Source organism: Camelus bactrianus, chromosome 3 (assembly GCF_048773025.1).
Source record: "Camelus bactrianus isolate YW-2024 breed Bactrian camel chromosome 3, ASM4877302v1, whole genome shotgun sequence".
NCBI classification, from domain to species: domain Eukaryota; kingdom Metazoa; phylum Chordata; class Mammalia; order Artiodactyla; family Camelidae; genus Camelus; species Camelus bactrianus.
Genome location: NC_133541.1, coordinates 48,770,362 through 48,787,847, shown reverse-complemented (window position 1 = coordinate 48,787,847; position 17,486 = coordinate 48,770,362).

Below are 17,486 nucleotides of genomic sequence, written 5' to 3'. Positions count from 1 at the left end.
GTTTTGATAAAGAAGGGGGATTATCAGATACAAAAAATATTCTCCAAAGCTCAGTAATTAAAGCAACATAATACTCACTCATGAGTAGGTGAAACAATAGACTAGGAAGAAAAGTCCAGAAAAAGAACACAAATACCAAATCAGTGAGAAAAACTGAACTATTGAATAATGGTGGAGCACTTAGGTATCCTAATGTGAAATGTTAATATTGTACTCATGTACCTTTCTGTGTTCCATGATATGTACCCAATAGATCAAATCTTTAAATATAAAAGATAAATCAATAAAGGTAGTAAATGAATAAATGGGATAATTTTTTTAATAATCTCAGAGTGTGGAGAGCTTTTTAACTATGATCCCAAATCTAGAAACCATGGAAAAAATATCAATACATTCAACTACACAAAAATAAAAATTTTTAATCTTGGCCTAGCAAAAGTAAACCCCATCATTAAAAAAAGAAAAAAAAAAAGACAAACTGGGAAACATAATTATAACTCATCACAGACATAGAAAAATCTTCCTAGTATATAAAAAGCTCTAGAAATTAATTTTAAAAGGCCAATAACTCATTAGAAAAATGGACAAATATTATAAACAGACAATTCAAAGAACATGCAAATTATTTTAAAATGTATTTTTAAATGCTCAATTTTACTCATAGTAAGAAACATGCAAATTAAAACTTCTCTAAGATACCTTTTTTTTCCACCGTAAAATTGGCCAAAATCCAAAATTTGGTAACATGTTCTGTTGCCAAGGCTGTGAGAAACAGGCACTGTCATAAGCTGCTGGTGGGAGGATAAATTTGCACAACCCAGATGGAAGGCAGTTTAGTAATAGCTATCAAAATGCCAAATGTATGTGCTCCTGAATCCAGCCACTCTACTCTGGGGAGTTTACCCTACAGGTATATTTGCATATCTACAAAATGGCATATATACACCTTATTAATTGCAGCCCTACAGTCAACAGAGAAAGAATAGAGAGAATCCGGATACTCACAAGTGAGGAACTGGTTAAACAAATACAATGAAGTGTTCTGTAACAGTAAAATAAATAAATAAGAAAGCTCGCTATATATTGATAATAAACTCACTGGGATATGTTTAAGTGAAAAAAGCAAAGTACTGAACAATGCATATAGCATACAAACATCTATATTACAAAAAAGGAAAATGATATACTTGTTTTATTTATGTTTATTTTCAGAATCTCTGGAAGGGTAAATAAAAGACTAAAAACAGTGGTTATCTGGTCACTGTGGCATAGGAATTACAAACATAAATGATCAATGTGGGAAGGTGGGGTTTTTTTTGTTAGAAAAAATATTTCAACATTTAAAAGTTTTTTGGCTGTGTACTCTTTTTTTTAATTGAAATATAGTTGATTTACAACGTTTCAGGTGTATAGAAAAATGATTCAGTAATATATATATTTGCATATATGTTTTTTCAGATTCTTTTCCATTATAGGTTATTATAAGATATTGAATATAGTTCCCTGTGCTATACAGTAGGTTCCTGTTGTTCATCTATTTTATATACAGTAATGTGTATCTGTTAATCCCAAATTCCCAACTTATTACCCCACCCCTCAGGTTTTTTTATGGCAAGCCTTCTCATATTTTTAATGCTTTTACCATGTGAGTGTATTACTGTTAAAAAATCTAATAATTTAAAGCAAAGAACCATCTCAACAACACTATCACGTATATTTAACCCCATACATGGCTTAAATGCACTAACTCTAACGAGGTACAGCTATTAATTCTAGGAAGGCCCTCTGTGCCATTACTAGTACATCAGTTAGGATGTTTTTGACTGTAAGTGTTATGAAAGGCTTAAACAATAAGAATTTATTATCCCAAATAACAAAACCAGACTGTCCCAGGGCTAGAAGTGCCTCTGCAATTTCAGGCATCACATAAAGATCTGACCACGAGCAGCCAAAATGGACAATGACCAAGACCTCCTGTGCATTGCCCAGAAGTCCCCAGTAGACTTCCTCTAGGGTCCAGTTGGCCAGTAATGTGTAATATGTCCAAATTCAAGCTTCAGGAGAAACTGGGGCATAATAGCAATGATAAAAACAATAATCACTAACATTTATTGAACACTTCTTATATGCCAATCACTGTCATAATCACTTCATATGTATTAACTCATTTACTCTTCAAAGCCACCTGTTAGGGAGGTAGGATTATTATACCTATTTTGCAGAAGAGGAAGCAGATGAGGCACACAGAAGTTAAATAAGGTCACAGTGAGTAAGTGATGGAGGTGAGATTCACACTTTGGCAATCTGGCTCCAAAGTCATTGACCCCCAACTATCATGTATTTACTTGAGAATAAATCTTCAAGAGCAGGAGGTTGATTCCACAGCAAGCAAGAGGGGAGAAGAATGGCTACTGGATATATGACCAGCAGTGTTTCTCCCTAGGAACAAATTACCAAAACTGCAGACCTTGACTGGCACACACTAAGCTCTCAGTAACAGATACTGGCTATTTTATTAACACCTCCCATGTTCTCTAGAACTGTGCCTCCAGTTAACAGGCAAGAGGAAACCCTGGGATCTTTCTGGAAGGAACAGTAGTGGCAGCTCGACCTACAGAAATCTCCAAACCAAAAAACACCATGCTTACCAGGGGACATTGGACTGAGCTTTGGGGAATAGACATGCTTCTTCTCAAGGGAAGAATAGCAATAGGAGGCTGGGGACCCCCATGGAAGACTCTGCGGTGCTCTCATGGGCTGTCACATACCCATAGTTCACCTGCAGCCCAAGTTTTTTACCCAGGCAGAAGGGATGCTGGACTGCAAACCCAGCATTTCACTTGTACCAGCAGAGATGCATCCCAGGGAACAAGTGAGTTTTGGGTTTGTGAGGAGACCAGCCACTCCTGGGCTTCAAACACAAATCCCCCAGCCAGTTTGTTCCACTGTTAATAAGATCATCACATGGCACTCCCTCACTGCAGTCTTCACTCCCCTCCCGCCACCGCCCCCCCATCTCTGTGCCTCACTTAAACACTGGAGAGCTCTCATTGCTAATACCTCTAAAACATTCAATGCGAAGAGCTCTTTTTTCAAGTAAAAGCTTCCATCCTCTAGGGCTTTATAGCAACTAACTCTGCCCTCATGTGCTAAAAATACCAATTTTTTCCCCTGTCATTAATCCAATAGTTTTTTCATATATTTGTCTTTGCATAGAGTCAGAGATGCAGTGAGTCAGTTTCCTCACCTCCCAGGCATATCGCCCAGGGAAGGGGGTGGATGTATTCTTAGCCTGAGAGCACTTTGCTCTGCCTTATGTAAACCCCCAGGAGCTGGATGTCTCTAGACTCAGATAAAAAGGAGCCCAGGGTGAGCAGAAGAGACAAGAGAATGAAGTCCCCGAACAATGAGCCCATATTTCCAAGGATCCTGCTTGTCGCCTGCAGATCTGAAATAGAGCTGCTGGCCTGTGGGACGCCCACCGCCCCCTCTCCAAGAGCAGTAGGCAGGGGAAGAATTCTGCTCCAGGTTTCCTCCCTGCAAGATTTTAGAACAGTTCACACAGAAAGCCTCACGTCTTCTCATCGGCCTGAGAGTTGGTGGCTATGCCAAGAAGGGGCAATGGGGTCTGGCCACCAGGGCACCCAGGATCCCCAAGCAGAAACTGTCAGATTATGAGAATAAGATGGAGTGTGTCTCACTGGCCATCATGACCAAGTATCCTCAGGCTGCAGAGAAGCCACAATCACATTCACATGTGCCTCAGCCATCATGTTATTGATTTGAGCTTTCTAGAGCCAAGAAAGCCATAGTTACTTATCTCTTCAAGGCTGTGCAGTCTGTCTGAACAACCTGTATTTGAAGGTTAAATGTAAAAAGGCCAAAGATCTGAGAGACATGTTCAAATTCTGAAAAGCCCCTATCAAGCCCTGTCAAGCTTTATAACACTTGCTTCAGAATTCTTTGTCTCTGATGTAGCCATGACCTTGGCCAAGTCATGTCACCTCTCTGGGTCTCCATGGCCCCATCCTGAGGCACAAGGCAGGTTCTGATCCCCACCAGGCTCTCCAGCTCAAAAGTTCTGAGCTTCACAAGAGGACTCGGCTTCCCTTTGGAGGGTGCAAGTGCTTACTTCCACCCGTGCTCTAGCTACAGGTCCTTCACTCTATTCAGCCCTGCTCAGTGTCTAGTGAAAACTCTGGTCAGACCCCTTGGCAAAGGTTGCAACATTTTCTCACCCCCGCACAGCCAGGACAATCAATGAATTATTTACAGAGTGTGGTAGGCCAAATAATTCCCCCACCAAGGTGTTCATGCCCTAATCCCTGGAACCTGTGAATACATTATATTATATTAATTACAAAAAGGACTTTGAAAGTGGAATGAAGATTATTAATCAATGACCTTATAATAGGGAGATTATCCTGGATTATCCAGGTAAATTCAATCCAATCATATAAGCCTTAATTTAAAAGCAGAGGATTTTCTCTAGCTGGAAGCTGGAGTGATACTGCAAAAAAGGAAAAAATCAGAGAGAACCTTCAAAGCACAAGATGGAAAATGGGCAGGCAGCTTTTTAAGAGCAAAATACCAGCCCCTCATTGGCAGCCATCAAGGAAATCTCATTCCAACAATCACAAGGAACTGAATTCAGCCAACCACCTGAATGAGCATGGCAACAGATTCATTCCCAAAACTTCCAGAAAGGAACCTAGCTCTGCCAACACCTTTGAGAATCTAAGCAGAGAAGCTGCTGAGCAATCCTCTACCCAGACCTGTGACTACAGAACTGTGAGAAAATAAACAAGTGTTGTTTTAAGGCACAACATTTGTGATATATTGTTACAGCTGCAATAGAAAACGAATACATAGATGTCCCTGACAATTCTATTATCTTAACATGGAAAGCTTGTCCTTCCAGAACACCTCCTTCTGTATCTGGAGGCAGGATAGCAAAGCCTGACTGGGCTCTGTCTTGCTTCCAGGAAACGACATATCTCAAAAGCTTGAAAGAAGGGAAGAAGAAGGGATGGAAGAAGGGAGAGAGGGAAGGAAAAAACTGGCTCTGATATTATTACTGTAACTCCCACAGGCATCAAAGTCCCAACAATGTTCTCTTCAAAATTAAGAAATGCGAAGTTGGCTGCAGTGACCATATGGAAGAGGAGGGACCAGGAGTACCCTGGGGATGCCTTGGAATCCAGCAACTTAAATATCTGCAGAGAACATCTTGTGAGCAGCCCTTGGGCTGTGAAAATGTAAATGACCCTGGCTGTCTGCCAAGTGTCACCTGGGGGGCCCAGTTGACATAGGAGTCAGGGCAGAGCTCCATTCTTGACTCTCCCTCCACAGCGCAGAACACTCAGAGCAAGTCGCACCCCACGTCTGCCCAGAGATGCTCAGCCAGGGAGGCAGGGCGCCCCTACCCTCAGTGGCTCTGGGGCTGCCCACCTCACATCTGGAAAGGAGTGTGAGGAAGTGAGCTCCCTCTGTCTCTCACTCTCGCTCTCTCCTTCTCTCTCGCCTCCCTTTCAAGTTCCAAAGTAACAACTGAAAGTTAACCCTGCCCTCTCCAGCTCTCCTTTCTCCTGTATCCTCTCAAATTTGTGTAGTGAGATTGTACTATTAGTTTCTTTCCTCATCAAAAAGAAAAGGATAAAAAGACAAATTTTAAAAGGTCATTCAAAGATCGTCTTTCTCTAGCGCTGGAAAGTCATCCCACCCTTACAAAGAGCATACACATCCACTCACACCCTGTATCCCTGATCCCCTTTTAGCAAATTCCTGTTGCCAGCCCAGGCTGTAGGGAAGCAGACAGCTGGAGGGGCAGAGGAAAGGTAACCACAAATAATCTACCACAGGCAGAAAACACTTTGAGATCATCAATAGCATTTAGGCACTGAGAGAGTCCGAGGGTTCTTCCTATCTGGTAAAATAATTATAATGACTAAATCCATTCTTCAAACAGCCTAACCACCCAGTGGGGATGTGTGTTCCATTTTAAAGGTCACCAAGATTGGGAATAAAAATCCATGACTTAAGTCAATGTTTCCTGACCTTCCAGTAGATGATTTGTTCATGAACTCTGTTTATGAACACAGAGGAAAGAGAAATGTGGTAATGACTGGGGAGCAGGAGACTCCCTTCCCTGGATGTTCTCTGTATAGATAAATACCACCTCATCCACTTGTCCTCCCAACCACTCCTATCACCCTCATATGCATGTCTGTGCACATTCGTGCGCGCTCATGCACACGCACACACACACACAGAGTCAGCTCCCTGCTTTATTCCTCAATGCCCAAACTTCATCTTAGCACCAACTCCAGACTCCCTGGAAATGACACATAAAATACAACTGGGTCTGCAGGGCACCCCTTCTTATACAGTAGTGTGCTTGAATAGAAAAGGAGAAAGTTGCCAACCTCAGAGACAAAAGCACCCGGCTGAGAGCAGAGCTATGGGTAAGAGAAGATATAAGGGGATCAAAGTGGGTCCTGCCAGCCAGTTTCATCTCCAGGAAGGAAATCCCTAAGCTTCAATGTAACCTTAAGATCTACTGAGACCTCCCTGACCACACAGAGTTGCTGCCACCCAGCCCCACTGAACCCAGGAGCCCAAACTTCAAATGTGATTTTACTCGTGCGACTCAAGGGCAAAATCTGTCCCTGAATTTGCAAAAGCATGTCCTCTGATTTGATCGTTGTTCTTTCTCCAATACCATCTGTTGATGGCTATTATTCCACTGAAACACAAGCTGTGACAGTACTCATTTCTTTTTCTCTCCTGCTTCCAATCCTCATGATACATACAAATAATTCTTCAAAAAGAGACTTTCAGCATTTGAGTCCCTGCCCTTTGCAAAACAACAGAACACAGTCATTATGAAGTGCCAAGCACTATTCAAAGCATTTTATATAAATTAAGTCACTTAACCCTCACAACGGGACTATGAAGTTGGTTCTATTATTACCCCCATCTTACAGCCGAGGACACTGAGGAAAGAGAAGTGAAATGGACTGTTTGCAGTCACTGAACTAGTAAATAACAAATCAGGACTCAAATCCAGAGAACACAGCCTCAGAGTCCACAGTCTTAAATATTAACCACTGTTTTCAAGATTCCCAAACATTGTATCTAAGGACCTGCCTAGCTCCTGGGTAGAAGATAGTAAGGAAACAACACAGATCAATAATAGTTGTCTATAAGAGAAAAGAAATGTGTCCCTGGCAAATACATTCTCACATTCTCTCTTTCTTTGTCTCTCTCTCTCTCTCTCTCTCTCTCTCTCTCTCTCTCTCTCTCTCTCCCTCTCTGTCTCTTTCTCTCTGTCTCTGTCTCTGTCTGTCTCTCTCTCTCTCTCTCTCACACACACACACACACACACACTTACACATACATTCCTGCCATACCTGGATCTGGTACTGAAATACAAAGGGATTTAACCTTGACTCAAGAGTTACTGAGTCTGCGTGGACAGACACAGACTCTTTTCCTTACCTTATCTTGGTACTACGATGGATAATTTTACGTGTCAACTTGGCTGTGCCATAGTGCCCAGATATTTGGTCAAAAGTTATTATTGTTGTATCTATGACTGAGTAACAGAGGCACTGACAGCCCTGAGATGCCACACTTTGCTTTCAAACCAGAACTTGCTTCAAATGCAGAAGGAAGGCAATGGCTTTCTAAGGAATACAAATCACCAAGGAACTCTATCACTTTCTTACTCAGGTTGCTTTCTTGTTTATCTGACCACTTACTCTAAAAATGATGCCAAATAAGGGGGAAGAAGGGGATAAGCCAGTCCATCCATCATTCCTTTTCCTTTCAGACCTTCCTTACTCACCAGTAAGCCAAAGTTAGAGAGTGTTGGTAGAATGTGCACATATCAAGAAGTGATATGAACATGGTTGACTTAGTTTTATGCAGCATTTCCACTGTGCTGGTAGGAATACAATTCATATGCATAAATGAGCTATAAAATACAATTTGTATGATTTCAGTGACTCTGCATGTGAGTTAAATTCCCTTATATTTGCATTTAAAAGTAGGATTGCACCATGTAAAGATGAACTGTGAAGTTCACGCTTACAATTTAAATTTTTAATCTTGCTTCACTTAGAATGACATTAAATAGCAAATTAAAAAAAAACTGTGACAAGACAAGAGAGGGGCCGTGGAAGAAAGGAAAGGTTTTATATTTTAGTAGTTAACAACACTTTTTTCCTGTTTTTTGAACAAAGGACCCCACATTTTTATTTTGTACTGGGACCCTCAAATTACATAGTTGGCCTTGAGAAATAAAGTCAATTCTACTATGTTGTAATAATTGCAATACTTACAATTCTTTTAAAAAAATATACACAATCAAAAATATGTTATAAAAATAGTTGCTTCAGGGCTCCTTCCATTATGTAAGGACACATCTAGAAGACACTGGCTGTGAACCAGGAAAGAGTTCTCACCAGAAGGTGATCATGCTGGTCCCTTGATCTTAGACTTCCCAGCCTCCAGATCTATGAGCAATAAATTTGTTGTTTATTTTTTTTAAAAATAGTTGCTTCATTGGAAATAAGAGGTTATAGACTAGAGAATTTCAAACTCATCAAAGACATTTTCCTGTAGAATTTTTACTAATAAAGGAAGGTTTTATACCTGTAAGTGTATGGCCAAAATACCTAAGCAATACTTAGAAAATCCAGCGTATGAATATGTCTACATTTTACTTAAAAGTAATGGCCTTTCTTTTTCTATTGCCACTAGAATTATCAAGAGCTTCTTTCCTGTTCTCATCAGCTTTTTTAACCATTGTCATGTTAAAAACAAAGCAAGAAGTTCAAACAAAGCAACTATGTATCCCCATGGCTTGTTTCCTTTCTCTGTGGGTGCTTCTTCCTTGTTGCTAATCGTTCCCTCTCATGAGAACTTTCTCATCTGTCTCTGTAACGCAAACCATGTTCTCAAATAACACACAACTTATATCCAATTCTTATCATGACACACTCAGGAAAAATGTCTATAATTATGATGCTTCAAAATCTTGACAGCCTGAAAAGTAAGAAAACAAAAAATTGAGAACCTAGAAATCAAGATGCTATCTGGAAAACAGCAATCCGAAAACTCAAAGAAAACTGGTTACTTCATGGGATATCTGGAAAGTGGTTTATCAAATCAAGTCCATTTCTTTCATATTGCAGCTGTAGAACTTGAAGCTGGGTCATTAAACAGCTCCTATAAGATCTTAAACATGGTGGCAGAGTTACAATACACATACAAGTATCTTGACTCCTGACTGAGTACCACTGTACTCCACCTCAAGGAAACACTGTTTGCAGAAAGACTTCCTTGGGTTAACCTTGCCAAAGGGGAGCTCAAATCACTGAGATAAAAATTTTAGAGTCTCTTTCTAATTAAATTTAATTTCAATTGAAGCAGACATTTCCACTGGAAAAGGTTAAAACTCTTAAAACTACCCTAAAAAAGCACTCACTCTGTGTTTTCAGTCAGCACTTTGAGAATGAAAGATAACCTTCATTTTGAGTTTCTTAAAATAAATAAAGTGCACCAGGATCAGTAAATGCCTTTCCTTTGTGTCCTCCTGGTGCCTCAAGTGCAGTTGACAAGGCAGCCGTGAACTCAAACACAGACATATATATTCAGTCCTTTGAATGGAAAACTGCCATCTTCTGTGAGTCAAGTTAATAATTATCATTTGCAGTCTGGCTAGCCACGTGTTAAACACTATCCAAGCTCTAAGATTACACACTTACAAATGAAAGAGAAGACCCCTGTCTTCTTTATAACCAAGCAGAGAAAATAGGCACTCAAACAGCTAAGCATGATACAATAGGGTGAGCCACACATTCTTCATAAGCTGACTACAGATGAGGCAGCTTTGATTCTGTTTGAGGGTTCCTGTCTGAGGGCTCCAGGAAGACATGAAGGATATTTGTAATTTACAGGTATGCAATGATGAGAGAAAGAAAAAAAAAGGTTTATAAGTTATCTTTTTAAATGTGAACATTCCTTGTATTTCTTAGAGGTGTGAAAATTAATAGACAGAAACTACATTTAAAATGGAATTGGGAGGCTAGAGGGGGGTGCTTTCATACCCTACCACTTGACATCAATTGTAGACCCAATAGGAAGAGATGTACCTTGCATTTCCAATACGAAGTTTACTGCTTTACTACCCAGCAGGAGGCAGGAAGACTTTCTCCTTGTCCAGCAACAGCCCTGCCAATGAAAGACTGTCACAACTTAGCCAATGAAAAGCAACTTCATTTCAAACTTCCAATTTCCTCCAATAGACTCTTTGCTTGTAACAGGCCCTACCAACTCCTCCATCTCCTCTATAAAGGAATGTTCCCCTCCTTTGTTCTCTAGACTTGCATGTGGTTTGCCATAGACTGCATGTCCTGAATTGCAATTCTTTGGTATTCCCCAAAAAATCCATTTTGCTGGTAAAATAGCTAGCTGTTTTGTACTTTTATGTCAACAGAGGAATAATACTTGTTTATTTACTTAGTTTATTTATGTAGCCTCCAGACATCTCAGCATCAATCTGTGACAAGAGATGCAGAGCCTTGAGGAAAAAGAAGGAAAGGGGAAAATAGCAGAAAAGGGGCAAAGGGAAGTTGGACCAGTTCTGATAAAATATACTGATACTGTCTCTCTAACAAAGCCTCCCTCCTTGACCAAACTTTAGTCAGGGTCCTCTGAGTCCTCTTCTCAATTAGGCTTTGATCTTGGCCCCCACCCTTGCTAAGCCTGCACAGAACTGTCTTAGCAAGGATCCTGTTACGTCAGTTTAGCAGGAATCCCCTTACTCTTGATGTCTCTTATTAGTAATTTTCCATCCACTGACAGCCTCACTCTTCTTTTTGGCTACAAATCCCCAGCGGTCTTTGTTGTATTTGGAGTTGAGCTCAATCTCTCTCCTCTGTTGCAGTAGTCTTGACACTTACTGCAATAGTTCTGAATGAAGTCTTCTTTCTTGCTTTGACAAGTGTCAGAATAATTTTTTCTTTAACATTACTTTCCAAATCATCAACTTCTAGGTATTTTTTAATCTTTTACCAAAAGTTAAAGCACTGGTTCTTCAACCAGAGTAACATAACACACTATCTTGATCAGTCATGAAGTGAGAATCAAATAAAAAATGTAGAGTCACAAGAAAATATTAGCTCCTAATATGATTTCCTGAACAGCCCCTGTGATCAACAATCTCTCCTGCCTCCCACTCAGGGCCCATATTTCTTAGATAAGACCCTGTTAGGGCTTAATGAAACCCACTCTTTTGGTATGATCAATTGACCAATCTGGCCGTAGTCTAGGAACCCCAAAGCACTCCACCCATGGACCCTAACACAGGCATGTGGCTCAGGTCCTACCTCTCTCTCTCTGTCTGCATTCTGCCTTGACCTTCCCATATGGTCCCTTGAGACATGCCATGTACTTCCTCCAGGACCTGTGCACAATAAACTCAGTTTCTCTGTGGTCTCTTGTTAAATTGCAGCTCACCATTTGGCACTCTGTGCTCCACTTAACAAAGTCATAACAGTAACATATGACAAGCCCACAGATAACATCATACTCAACAGTGAAAAGCTGAAAGCTTTTTCCTGTGGAGATCAGAAATAAGACAAGGATACTTACTCTTACTAATTCTATTCAACATAGTCCTGGAAGTCCTAGCTAGAGCAACTAGGCAAGAAAAGACAAAAAAATAGAAGGCATCCAAATCAGAAAGGAAGAAGTAAAATTGTCTCTGTCTGCAGATGGCATCATATCCTATGTAGAAAACTTTAAAGACTCCACCAAAAAACTGTTAGAATCAATAAATGAATACAGTAAAGTTACAGGATATGAACACAAAAATCAATTGTATTTTTACACACTAACAGTCAACTGTCAGAAAAAGAAACTAAGAAAACAATCCCCTTCACAATAGCATCAAAAAAGAATGAAATGCTTATGAATAAATTACACCAAGGAGGTGAAAGATCTGTACACTATAAACTATGAAACATTGATGAGAACAAATGAAAAGACACAAATAAATTAAAAGATATTCCATGTTTATAGATTATTAGAATTAATGTTGCTAAAATGTCCACACTATCCAAAATAATCTACAGATTCAGTGCAATCCCTATCAAGATTCCAGTGGCATTTTTCACAGAAATAGAAAAAAAAATCCTATAATTCTTATGGAACCATAAAGGACCCTGAATAGCCAAAGCAGTCTTAAGAAAGAAGAACAAAGCTGGAGGTATCACACTTCTGATTTCAAAATACATTACAAAGCTATAGCAATCAAAAACAGTTTGGTATTGGCATAAAAACAAATACATAAAAATGTTAAAAACAAACAAACACATAAATCAATGGAACAGAACAGAGAACCCAGAAATAACGATGTGTCAATTAATTTTTGACAAAATAACCAAGAATATACGATGCGAAAAGGATAGTCTCTTTAATACATGGCGTTGGGATAACTGAATATCCACAGGCAAAATAATGAAACTAGCCCTCTACCTTACATCACACACAAAAATCAACTCAAAATGGATTAAAGATTTGGTGAAATACTTGAAACCACAAACTCCTAGAAGAAAGTAGAAGGGTAAGTTTATTGACATCAGACTTGGCAATGACTTTTTGGATATGACACCAAAAGCAAAGGGAACAAATGCAAATAAAGAGGGACTACATTAAACTAAAAAGCTTCTGCGCAGCAAGTGAAACCATCAACAAAATGAAAAGGCAACCTATGAAATGGGAGGAAATATTCACAAACCACATTTCTGGTAAGGGGTTAATATCCAAAATACAAGTGCTTCACTTTGTTGTGCTTCACAGATACTGCCTTTTTCACAAATTGAAGGTTTTTGGCAACGCTGCATTGTCAGGTGATGGTTAAAGTACTTTTTAATTAAGGTACATACTTTTTTTAGACATAAAACTATTATACACTTAATAGACTACAGTATAGTGTAAATACAACTTTCATATGCACTAGTAAACAACTTCATATGACTCACTTTATTGCAATATTCACTTTATTGCTATGCTCTGGAATTGAACCTATAATATCTCCAAGGTAAGCCTATATACAAGGAACTCATACAACTCAACAGCAAAAAACAAACAACCCAATTTTTAAATGGGCAAGGGACCTAACAGATACTTTTCCCAAAAAAGACATATAAGTGGCCAACAGGTACGTGAAAAGGCATTCAACATCACTAATCATCAGGGAAATGCCAATCAAAGCCACCAAGACATATCACTTCACACCTGTTAGGGTGTTTATTATCAAAAAAACAAGAGATAACAAATGTTGGTAAAGATATGGAGAAAAGAGAATATTTGAGCACTCCTGGTGGGAATGTATAAACTGTATAAAGGTACAACCTCTATGAAAAAGAGTAGGGCATTTCCTCAAAAAATTGAAAATAGAACTACCATATGATTCAGCAATTCCACTTCTGGGTACATATTCAAAGCAAATGAAAATAGGATCTCAAAGAGATATCTGCACTCCCATGTTCAATGCAGTGTTATTCACAACAGCCAAGGTATGGAGACAACTCAAGTGTCCATTTACAGTTGAAGGGGTTTTAAAAATGTGGCATATTTATACACAATGGAATATTATTCAGTCTTAAAAAAGAAGGAAATCTAGCCATTTGTGATAACATGGATGAACCTGAAGATCATTATGCTAAGTGAAATAAGCCACACAGTGAAAGACAAATACTACATGGTATCACTTATATGTAGTATCTAAATTTAAAAAAAAAAGTCAAACTCATAAAGAGCAGAATGGTGGTAACCTGGGGCTATGCAGTGGGGGAAATAGGGTCTAGTAGAAGGATATAGACTTTCAGTTATCAGATGAATAATATCTGAGGATTTAATGTATAACATCATGACTCTAGCTGAAGATACTGTATTATACAATTGAACTTTGTTAAGACAGTAGAACTTAAGTGTTCTCTCCCAAAAAAAAGAAAAAGGTAAATACATAAGGTGATTATGGTATAATTCAATGGTGGGAATCTTTTCACAAGTGTATGCATATGGCAAATCATCACATTGTACAATTTTATCTGTCAATTATATTTCAATAAATTTGGGAGGAAAAAAAAACAGAAAATAACAAGTGTTGACTGAAGGAATATAACAGATTCAGAAATTCCAAATAACTCATCCGAAATCCTGAAGTTCACAGATGGAGACAGAGCTGGTGCGGGAACACAAGTTTGTCTCAGTCCAAACCCAAAACACTGGGTCACCCTTACCACAAGGCAGAGGCATTAAGCCTTAAAGTTTAATAAACAGGACATGAGAACAAGAATACAAAGCCACAGACAATAAAACCTCACAAGACTGCCAGGAAGACTAGAAAAGGACTTGGTAAAAAGCTACTGTTGGGACACTGCAGGTGTATGTCAACCACCCGTCTACTCTGCCCAACAAGATTTCAGTCTGGCACCTAAATGGGAAAGTGGAAATTCGTTTAAATCGCCGCCCTTTCCAGGAGGATCTGCATTTTAAGTAAAGGCACAAAATTTCAGGCACGCAGTCAGTTGGATGATAATTTAGGACTCAGGACTCTGTCCAGACCCTCATTTTACGGGAGGAAGCCATATTTGACTCTTCCTACTCAAAAATGCAGCCAAATTCAGCATTACCATCCTCCTTGAGCTTCTTTCTCCTGCAGGTTTTGCTGAGGGAAGGAATTCCTTGCTCTGGTGTCTGGGGAACAATGGCAGATTAGCACTGGTTTCAAGGCTAACTAATGGCTCTTAAATAAGCTCCTCACTAGGGGAAGTATGGGCCTACATCTGCTCTGAGATCTGTTTCCACAAGCCCGCTTAGGGAGTGTCATTTAAAATCTGTCCATCTCCAAAGACAGCATCTCATCACATGACAGTCGAGCCTGGGGACGCAGGATGTTACAGACAGAAGTGTCCTTTCTAATGACACATGCGGAACAGCAGGAAGAGCTTGCAGGGGAAGAGGCCACGGAAGTGAGCAGTGAATAACACAGGGGCCTGGAAAGCACAGGCTTGGAGACCACATTGCTCTGAAGAACGTTCTCTGATGGGTGTTCAAGAGAAACTGCAGATAATAATTTAATTGTGTTGACTCAGACCTTGTTTCTCAGTGGTCTATTCTATAATTTGTTCAAACTTTTTTTTATAAAAGGAAAGTCATTCTGCATTCAGGAAGCACTATCGATCCTAGCTAATCTGGTCTAGAAGGGGCCATTGAAACAGTCAGGTTGCCATGGTAACGTTCCTGTTTTATTTATAGTAACAAGTTCAAGGTATGAGATGTGAGAGGCAGTGCATCTCACTGCAGTGATTTTCGAGCTGTGCTCTGAGTGGTAGTTTAGGGAAAGACACTAAAAGCTGTGAGATAGGGTGGGAGTTCTGGCTCCCATCTCCATTACCCCTAGAGCAGCCTCGCTTTGAACTCTTTTACATTTCAGAATTGCACAGCCTAAAAGAAACAGAGAGAATAGAAAACCAGAGAACTGTCATAAAGCCCTTGTATCCCAGACAGGCAGAGCCTGAAGGCCATGGCATTTCCTAGCTCTAATAGCCATCCCTGTTGCCCTCATGCTTTTGGCCAGAAATTCCACCCATTTAAGAGCACTCCTGCCCCTTGCGGGTTGGTCACAAAGGTGTTCCTGTGTCTCACCTTTGCCTTCCCATTCCTCCTGTACCTCCCTACTCCCCAGAGTTGGCAGATGGGCAGCCTGTCCCTTTCTTCAACCCTGGTAGAGACCTTTCTCATGCCGTGTACTCCTCCATCCTGTGGTGGCCTTCTCCTCCATGCTTGGGGCCAAAATGACAGATAGGATGCAGAGAGAGAAACAACAAAGGGAAGAACCCAAACTATTATCCCCACTACACAGGCCTGAGTGTAGCATGTATCAAATCAGAGTCTAGGCACAGAGGGCTGTGATAACAACTGCAGCTCCTCTTTCATCAGCCTTAGCTGCTGAGGCTTTCTTTTCTCCACCCCCACCTCTCCTTCTCCTCCTTTCCCCTCCTTTTTTGCCATCAAGAACACCCTGATTCACCTGGATAAACAGCTGAAAGGAAGAAAATTTTATAACAGCTTATCCTGCAGTCTCAAGATCTTCATAAACAGACATGGCAGGAAAATCTAAACCTTTACCCTGGGGTCTGTTCAAAAACAAGTGAGTCTGACCTCGCTAGGTGTTGGGCTTGCACGTGTGTCCTCCCACTGTGGGGAAGACAAGGGATAGGACTGGGGCAGACCCACAGGCAGACCTGGAAGCCAAGCAGAGTGGTTCCAAAGAGCCTACAACAGAGATTAAGAATGACACACAGGCCTCTGCCTAGGCTTGCATGAGAGCAACAGAGCAAAGGACTCCATATGTGGTGTTCACCAATTTCTGTGGTGTAAATATCCCTTCCACAATCAGTTTCAAGTTACCAATGTGATGCTACCAAACATGGAGTTGGGAAGAAACGGGCAAATAGCACATCATTACCTCTATCACACAGATACAATAGATAGAAATAACTCCAACAGGGCATAGATAGCAGTAAAAACAGTAAAATAGGAAGCAGTGTTTTGTATATTTATTATCTCTGTTTTAACATAATTTAATTAATTTTAAGTCTATATAATTTAATTTTTAATAATAGCAAGATTCCTGAAAATTTAACAATTAGCTCTGATGAGCTGGTTTGAGCCTACCTCTCTCTCTGTCTGTCTGTCTCTGTCTGTCTATCTGTCTCTCTCTCTCTCTCTCTCATAACACAAAGCTACAAGTTCTTTCCAAATCTAAAGAGGTAATCTATTAATTTCTGACCCACTATGTATTGTCCTGAGTTTTGCCTACATTTTGGCTCAAGCATCTCCATTAGGTCTCTTTTAGTATTCACCTTAGACCTGGACAATCCACGCTTGTCCTAGACCCTACACTTTGGAAGGCCCTTCTCTGGCCCTCCTTCATCTTTGCCTCTCCTCACTGGGAGAGGAGTTTATGGGGATAAGAGGACATAACCACAAAGACCTCATGCCTCCCTCTCTTGTCCATATCCCAGGTGTGCAAGATCCCAGAATTCCCTGCCCCATGGGCCATTAGCCTGAGTCCAGAACTCTGTGAGCCTCTTCCCTGGATCTGTCCTCCTAAGGGCAAACTCCACTACTACTCATGTGCACACACATAGACCTGAGTGGTGATCAAGGGGAGGCACTTTGTGGCAGGGGCCATGGATGGAGGTTAGACGTTCAGGCTGGGATGTACTCAGCTATGTGTGCAATGCTCCTCATAGTACTAGATGGGTCTGGGGATGGCACTAGAATGGGGTCTCTGTTTGCACTCTAGCTGTGGGTCCCCACAGGCAGGCATGGACTCCTTGCTTAAGCCCCCAGCTCCACAGAATCCATCTTTCTTACTTTTTGCCCCTCTTATGACTACTAGG